Source organism: Triticum urartu, chromosome 1A (genome assembly GCF_056163025.1).
Source record: "Triticum urartu cultivar PI428250 chromosome 1A, HENAU_Tu73, whole genome shotgun sequence".
Taxonomy (NCBI): Eukaryota; Viridiplantae; Streptophyta; class Magnoliopsida; order Poales; family Poaceae; genus Triticum; species Triticum urartu.
The window spans coordinates 198,983,955-198,991,706 of NC_141873.1; positions in this window are offsets into that span (position 1 = coordinate 198,983,955).

Genomic DNA, 7,752 nt, shown 5'->3' on the forward strand with positions numbered 1-7,752 from the left:
CTTGAATTTAAAATATTACCTTTTGTGCGGCTGTTTATCAATACTAAGAGATGGCGAGTCGTCGGCTTTTGCCCGCTTGCCGCTAGTGCTGGGGTGTTCGGGGATAAACCTGGGCACTCTTTTTCCCATATTTGGGCCCTTCGAGGGAGGCGCTCAGCCCAACGAACGAGGCAATCGGACTATAATGCATGAACACTCTCACTTAGCCATAGAATTCTATAATTTTAAATTTCGGCGAAGCCCCTAGTATTCGGAAGACCGAGTTCGGGGCGCTATCCACACCTTGGCCGGACAGAGCCGGCTCCTCGTCCTAAGCAGCATAAGTCTTTAGGGACTCGAGAAAACCTCTCAAACAGCGACTAGCTCTCGCTTCATCATGACAGTCAGTTTTAGCTTTCTCCACTGAGGTGCTCGACCCAGCTCAACCGGGGCACAATCGCAGTGGTTCTCGTAGTGCTACCTTAGCCGATATAGCGGAACGTAAGGCACCAAAACATAGGAGCCGGGCAAACCCAACTATTGACCCAAGACATGATTCGGAGCCGATGCATATAATGCTATAAGTTCGGGGTGCCGCACTTGTTAAAGTGTTCGGACTTCTCACACCATATTGAGGGGTACTAAAGCCCCTGGTGTATTTTGGCCGTACCAAGGTGTATGGGTGTAACATGTCGTTAAGGAACATATAAAAAAAGGTAATGCAAAAAATAGACAAAAGCTATGCATTGTTTATTAAAATAGTTGTGATCAAAGCAGAACGATACAAGTAATGCGATAAACGAAAAGTTGGACTATTTAACATGTCTGCTCCAGGGGCAAGCTACGGAATAGTATGCGAAACAGTTATACTGCTCGTGATAGAGACCACCTGGGATTTCCGTAATGCGGCATGGCTTGTCTGCTTCCCTGGTCCTTGCATCTTTTGTGCGGGAATTGAACTGCCGAACAGGCCTTCCGAAGAGTAGAGTCCTGGAAGTAAGAGAAAAGTAAAAATTGGCAGCCCCTGGTGCGGTTTAAGCTGTGTTTTGGGCATGCCGTGATGGTGCCCCTCTCCCTATGCCCATGGTATTTCCAGAGCGTAGTTATGGACGCGAAGTACTGGCGTCACCTTTTTGCAAGGGTTGGGGTTGGGGCCGCATTGCTACGCCTGCTCGGAACGTGCTAGGCAGTCTTGTTGTAGGTTACTCCGGGCGCACTTGACGGTGTCCGGACGTTTAATGGCCGGACTGGAGAACTGCCTGGAGAGGTTGCTTTGTACTTCCGCTGCAAGGGTCGCCGTGTGCTCCTCCGTTCGGAGGGAGCGTTCGATGTTTCCATTGACCGTAATTACTCCATGAGGGTCTGGCATCTTGAGCTTAAGGTATCGTAGTGCGGTACCGCATTGAATTTGGCGAATGCGGTTCGCCCGAGCAGTGCGTGATAGCCACTGCGAAACGGGACTATGTCGAAGATTAACTCCTTGCTTCGGAAATTATCCGGAGATCCGAAGACCACTTCAAGTGTAACTGAGCCTGTGCAGTTGGCCTCTACACCTGGTATTACGCCTTTAAAGGTCGTTTTGGTGGGCTTAATCCTCGAGGGATCTATGCCCATTTTCCGCACTGTATCCTGGTAAAGCAGGTTCAGGCTGCTGCCGCCATCCATAAGGACTCTAGTGAGATGAAATCCGTCAATAATTGGGTCTAGAACCAATGCAACGAATCCGCCATGACGGATGCTAGTGGATGGTCCCTTCGATCAAAGGTGATCGGGCAGGTGGACCATGGGTTGAACTTTGGGGCGACTGGCTCTACCGCGTATACGTCCCTTAACGCACGCTTCCGCTCCCTTTTGGGGACATGGGTTGCGTATATCATGTTCACCGTCCGCACTTGTGGGGGAAAACCCTTCTATCCACTGTTGTTCGGCGGCCGGGGCTCCTCGTCGTCATCGCTATGCAGCCCCTTGTCTTCATTGTCGGCGCTTAACTTGCCTGCCTGCTTGAACACCCAACAATCCCTGTTGGTGTGATTGGCCGGCTTTTTCGGGGTGCCATGTATTTGGCACAAGCGGTCGAGTATTCGGTCCAAGCTGGACAGGCCCCTAGGATTCCTTTTGAATGGCTTCTTCCGCTGACCGGATTTAGAGCCTCTGAATCCGGCATTAACTGCCGTATCCTCAGCATTGTCAACGTTAATGCGGCGCTTCTGCTTGTTGCGATGCGACCTGCCACTAATGTCCCTGGTGTCCGAACTACCAAGGTTCTCGGTCATATTGTTGCTACGAGCGAGCCAGCTGTCTTCTCCCGCGCAAAAGCGGGTCATGAGTGTCGTGAGTGCTGCCATAGATTTTGGATTTTCCTGTCCGAGGTGCCGGGCCAGCCACTCGTCACGGATATTGTTCTTGAAGGCTGCTAGGGCCTCAGCGTCTGGACAATCGACTATTTGATTTTTCTTTGTTAGGAACCGTGTCTAGAATTGTCTGGCCGATTCCTCTGGCTGCTGGATTACGTGACTTAGGTCATCGGCATCTGGGGGTCGCACATAAGTGCCCTGGAAATTGTCGAGGAATGCGGCTTCCAGGTCCTCCCAACAACTGATTGATCCTGTTGGCAAGCTGTTGAGCCAATGCCGAGACGGTCCTTTAAGCTTGAGTGGGAGGTATTTGATGGCGTGAAAATCGTCGCCGTGGGCCATGTGGATATGAAGGAGATAGTCCTCGATCCATACCGCAGGGTCTGTTGTGCCATCATATGATTCGATGTTTACGGGTTTGAAACCCTCAGGGATTTGATGATCCATTATTTCGTCTATAAAGCACAGTGGGTGTGCGGCACCTCTGTACTGGGCGATATCATGACGTAGCTCCAATGAGCTTTGTCTACTATGTTCGGCCCTACCGAATGTGTGGCCGGTGTGACGGTTACCGTCTCGAGCCGTGGGGTGCCCACGCAATCCGTAGATCGATCGTGTTTGCCTTGCCTTGTCCTCCAACATGTCTCGTAAGTCCAACGAATATTCTCGTGCCTTGGTACGGGGTGCGGCTTGAGTGGAGGGCCGGGAGGCCTCTCTGTCGCGGCCATGAGGTGGCCGTTCGGCCGCATCAAGTGCTTCCTCCTCTAATTGGGGTAGCAACCTGTGCTTTGGGTAACTCTTGGAGGGGCGTTCGAGTTTATGCTCTTCGGCCGCAAGGACTTCAGTCCATCTGTCAACCAACAAATCTTGATCAGCTCGGAGCTGTTGCTGTTTTTTCTTGAGGCTTCTTGCTGTGGCCATAAGCCTGCGTTGGAAACGCTTTTGCTCAACAGGATCCTCTCGCATGACGAATTCGTCATCGTCGAGGCTTGCCTCGTCTTCGGAGGAAGGCATATAGTTATCGTCCTCGACCTCTCTGTCTGCCGCTCTCTCATGAGGGCTGGTTTCTCCATCCTCCTGTGCTAAACCTTGCTGGAGGGGGTTTTCTTCAGCGCTCTCCGGAGTATTATTATCTCCCGTGCTGGAATCACCGTTTTTGCGTTGGCGGGATTTTGAGCGGCGCCGCTGACGTCGGCGCTTGGGCTGTTTCTTGGAGGGGTCATCCTCCGCTGTTCCATCGCCCTCTCCCTCTTTTGGCGTGTCCACCATGTATATGTCATATGACGAGGTGGCTTTCCAGGGCCTAGTAGGCGCTGGTTCTTCATCATCTCCTTCATCGGCGTCCATCTGTCGATGTCTTCGGAGTCGAAGTCGAGCATGTCGGTTAAGTCGTCGACAGTGGCTACAAAGTGGGTGGTGGGTGGGTTTTGAATTTCTTCATCATCCATCCCCCAACCTTGCTGACTGTAGTCCGGCCAGGGCTCTCCTGATAAAGAGAGAGACTTCAGTGACTTCAGGATATCGCCGAAAGGCGAGTGCTGAAACATGTCTGCGGCAGTGAACTCCATGATCGGCGCCCAATCGGATTCGACTGGCAGGGGCCCGGAGGGTTCGGAGTCCGGAGAAGAATCCGGCTCCATGAAGTCACGAGTCTTGCAGAGTACGGGGCTGGTGTTCGGCTCAACCGCCGTTAGGATTATAGCCCCCGAGGTGGCGTCCAACCGCCCATCCTCGATCAGCGCAGTTGACTCCGAACTAATGGTCGGAGCCGGTGCGGGTGCGGCCTCCAGGGCACCGTTCGGCGGCAGAGTTAGATCATGCTCGTCATGACAGTGCGGCGCGCTCGGCAGTGGTTCGAATCCGTCGAAGATCAAGTCCCCACGGATGTCAGCCATGTAGTTTAAACTTCCGAATCTGACCTGACGGCCAGGGGCATAGCTTTCGATCTGCTCTAGATGGCCAAGTGAATTGGCCCGCAGTGCGAAGCCGCCAAAGACGAAGATCTGTCCGGGGAGGAAGGTCTCACCCTGGACTGCATCGACATTGATGATCGTAGGAGCCATCGGGCCTGACGGCGACGACACAGAGGAACTCTCAATGAAAGCACCAATGTTGGTGTCAAAACCGGCGGATCTCGGGTAGGGGGTCCCGAACTGTGCGTCTAGGCCAGATGGTAATAGGAGGCAAGGGACACGAAGTTTTACCCAGGTTCGGGCCCTCTCGATGGAGGTAAAACCCTACGTCTTGCTTGATTAATATTGATGATATGGGTAGTACAAGAGTAGATCTACCGCGAGATCGGGCCCTCTCGATGGAGGTAAAACCCTATGTCTTTCTTGATTAATATTGATGATATGGGTAGTACAAGAGTAGATCTACCGCGAGATCAGAGAGGCTAAACCCTAGAAGCTAGCCTATGGTATGATTATTGATGTGTATGTTGTCCTACGGACTAAAACCCTCCGATTTATATAGACACCGGATAGGGTTAGGGTTACATAGAGTCGGTTACAATGGTAGGAGATCTGATCATCCGTATCACCAAGCTTGCCTTCCACGCCAAGGAAAGTCCCTTCCGGACACAGGACGGAGTCTTCAATCTTGTATCTTCATAGTCGAGGAGTCCGGCTGAAGGTATAGTTCGGCTATCTGAACACCCCCTAATCCAGGACTCCCTCAGCTGCCTCGCAGCATTTTATTCTCCTTCACAAAATCGGCCAGTTGGGCCCGCACATCTTTCAGTTCCTCGCCCGGCTGGGTGTTGGAATCCTGGAGTTTATTTTTCTCCTCTCTGACTCGTGTCAGAACATGCTCGCCTACGGCATGTAGTCCTTTCGCCTCTTTCTCGCCCGTTTGAGCGGCCTTCAGTTTCTCTTCTAGTTGGTCCGACGACCCTGTTATGAGACAAGCAACAGTATCAGCACAACTGGCATATAATTATTGTTTCTTGATGGAGGGAAATATTACCAGAGGACACCTTCTTGAACTTTTCCAGTTCGGTGGTAGCAGCAGTTAGCTGTGTGCGGCACTTTTCCAGCTCTTGGGCTAGCAGGTCGTTCTTCTCCGTAAGAACCTGGTTATACAATGATCCTTAAATCATTTGTACCAACTACTTCAAGTCTCGGGGGCTGCTGGCACATGGTTATTAAATTCAGACAAGGTAAACTTACCTGCACATCTTTTAAATGCTGCTTTGAGTCTTTGTTAAGCCCATCTCGAGCAGCCCGGATGTATGCATCCGCCAAGCTGAAGGCGCCGAACGCCTCTTTTGAGAAGCGGGGGTTTCTTAAAATGGCCCTCTGGCACTGATTATTCATGGCGTTCTCCACTTCCGAGTTGGTGACGGGCATATCTTTCGAGCCCTCAGCAGAAGGACAGTCCGGCGCCACTCCCATATCGGGCCCCGTCTCCTCGGCTAGGACCGAATCCTGGCTATTGGGAGTACGACTGGCCGGGTCCCTGGACACAGTCCGTCAAGCCTTTTTTCTGATACAAGATGAACATAGGAGGCACAGTTGGACGCGACTACTAAAGAACATAGTTGCGAACCCATACCTCTTCAATGAAGGCTCGGCTGTATCTTTGTTTGCCTCGCTCTTTGAAGGACTGCCCGGCGTGGGGTCCGCTCTCTTTGGAGATGCCCCTAGGGCAGCATGACGCGCCGAACGCCTCCCCTTTTGAGCACAGGACAATGCGTGGGTGAGGAAGAATGAGAAAACTCTCTTGGACAAGGTATCTCCGGATTACTTACGTGTGAAGCGGGGAGAAGACCGGGATAATCAGCAATGATGGCTACTTCGGTGCCGTCATAGTTCGTTTGAGAAAACACCTCATTATCGAGCACCACGAATATATCTGGATCCTCTTCGGATCCGGAGTCAAGGTCCCGATTGTGGCCCTCAGGCTACGGGGAGGGGCTGTAAAGCCCGTCGGAAGTCTTTCGCCAGTGCTGTTATAAATGGATGGGTTAATGTTCGTTGAACATAGCTCAGGGAGTAGAATGAGTAGAGTAGAGGAGGTGGGGGCTTACCCAGCTAGGAGGATTATACATAGAGTATCTTTCCATGTGCTTGATGAGCAAGAACTCCTCTTCCTCCCCTTTGAATAGTTCGGCCAGTATTTTGGCCAGGGCGGCAGGGGTGTCTGGACCTTTCCTGCCGCAACGGGAGGCGTCATCTTCCCCATTGTAGTGCCACATGGGAAGTCCTCTGTATTGGAGTGGCTGGACCCCCCACACTATGGAGATCGCCATTACTTTGACTATCGTGTATCCGGACTGGGCGAGCGTCCTTATCTTGCTCGGGAGTTGGCGAAGCTCTGCACTATCTTCTTCCTCGAGGCTCCGAGGGTGCCAGCTGTGGCGTTTCTTTAAAGGAGCACTTCTGAACTCAGGAAGACCCCTCCGGACTGGGTCTGGAAGTATGACGTCCTCGATGTAGAACCACTTAGAAGTCCACTCTTCAAAAGCCTTCTTCGGTGTACCGGATAGTATCCGGTCTCGGCAATGCGCCATATTTCGGCTCCGCCCACTTCAAATATTGATCCCTCGTGGTTACGCGGGACAAGGAAGAATAACCTTCTTCACTGTTCAAAATGGGCCTCACAACCCAGGAATAGTTCGCATAAAGCGACGTCACCCGCAATGTGTAGGATGGAGGCTGGAGTAAAGTTGTGTAGCTGGAGGCTATAATATTCCAGAAGCCCTCGGAGGAATGGATGAATTGGAAATCCCACGCCCCTTAGAAGAAAGGGGACAAAACACCCTCGTTCCCCCACGGATGGGTTGGGGAAATCCTCTGCCTGGGTTTTCCCGTTGAAGGAGGCCAACCCTGCTCGAACAGGGACTAGATCCACAGGGGGAGAAACCCCTATGTTTGCAGCTTCACCAGTTCACGGTAGGATACGGAGCACTTCTCCGATTCGCCTCTTTTTGGGCCACAGGGACGGGAGGAGGAGCTAGGGACGCTAGACATGTTGGAGTGTTCTTTCCTAGCAACCTTTGAGGATTTTCTCCGCGAGATGTTAAATGGATCTATCATCCAATCTCGTTAAATAGACGTTGTCCCTCGCGTGACTGGGGTGTTATGTGCAAAAATACCCTGACCTCTCGCATTCGCTCGACATGTGGAAATTGAAGTTGTTGATACACAGAAGCCGAGGGGTACAACATTAAATGGAAGGCCGAACACACTACTTCGAAGTCATCGGTGGAGGAACCCGCCTTGCAATGCCAAAGACAATCTGTGCGCTGAACACCTCGCCATTGAAGACTGGTTCAGGGGCTACTGAGGGAGTCCTGGACTAAGGGGTCCTCGGGCGTCTGGCATGTTAGCCATGGGCCGGACTGATGGGCTGTGAAGATACGAAGACCGAAGACTGCACCCGTGTCCGGACAAGACTCTCCTTGGCGTGGAAGGCA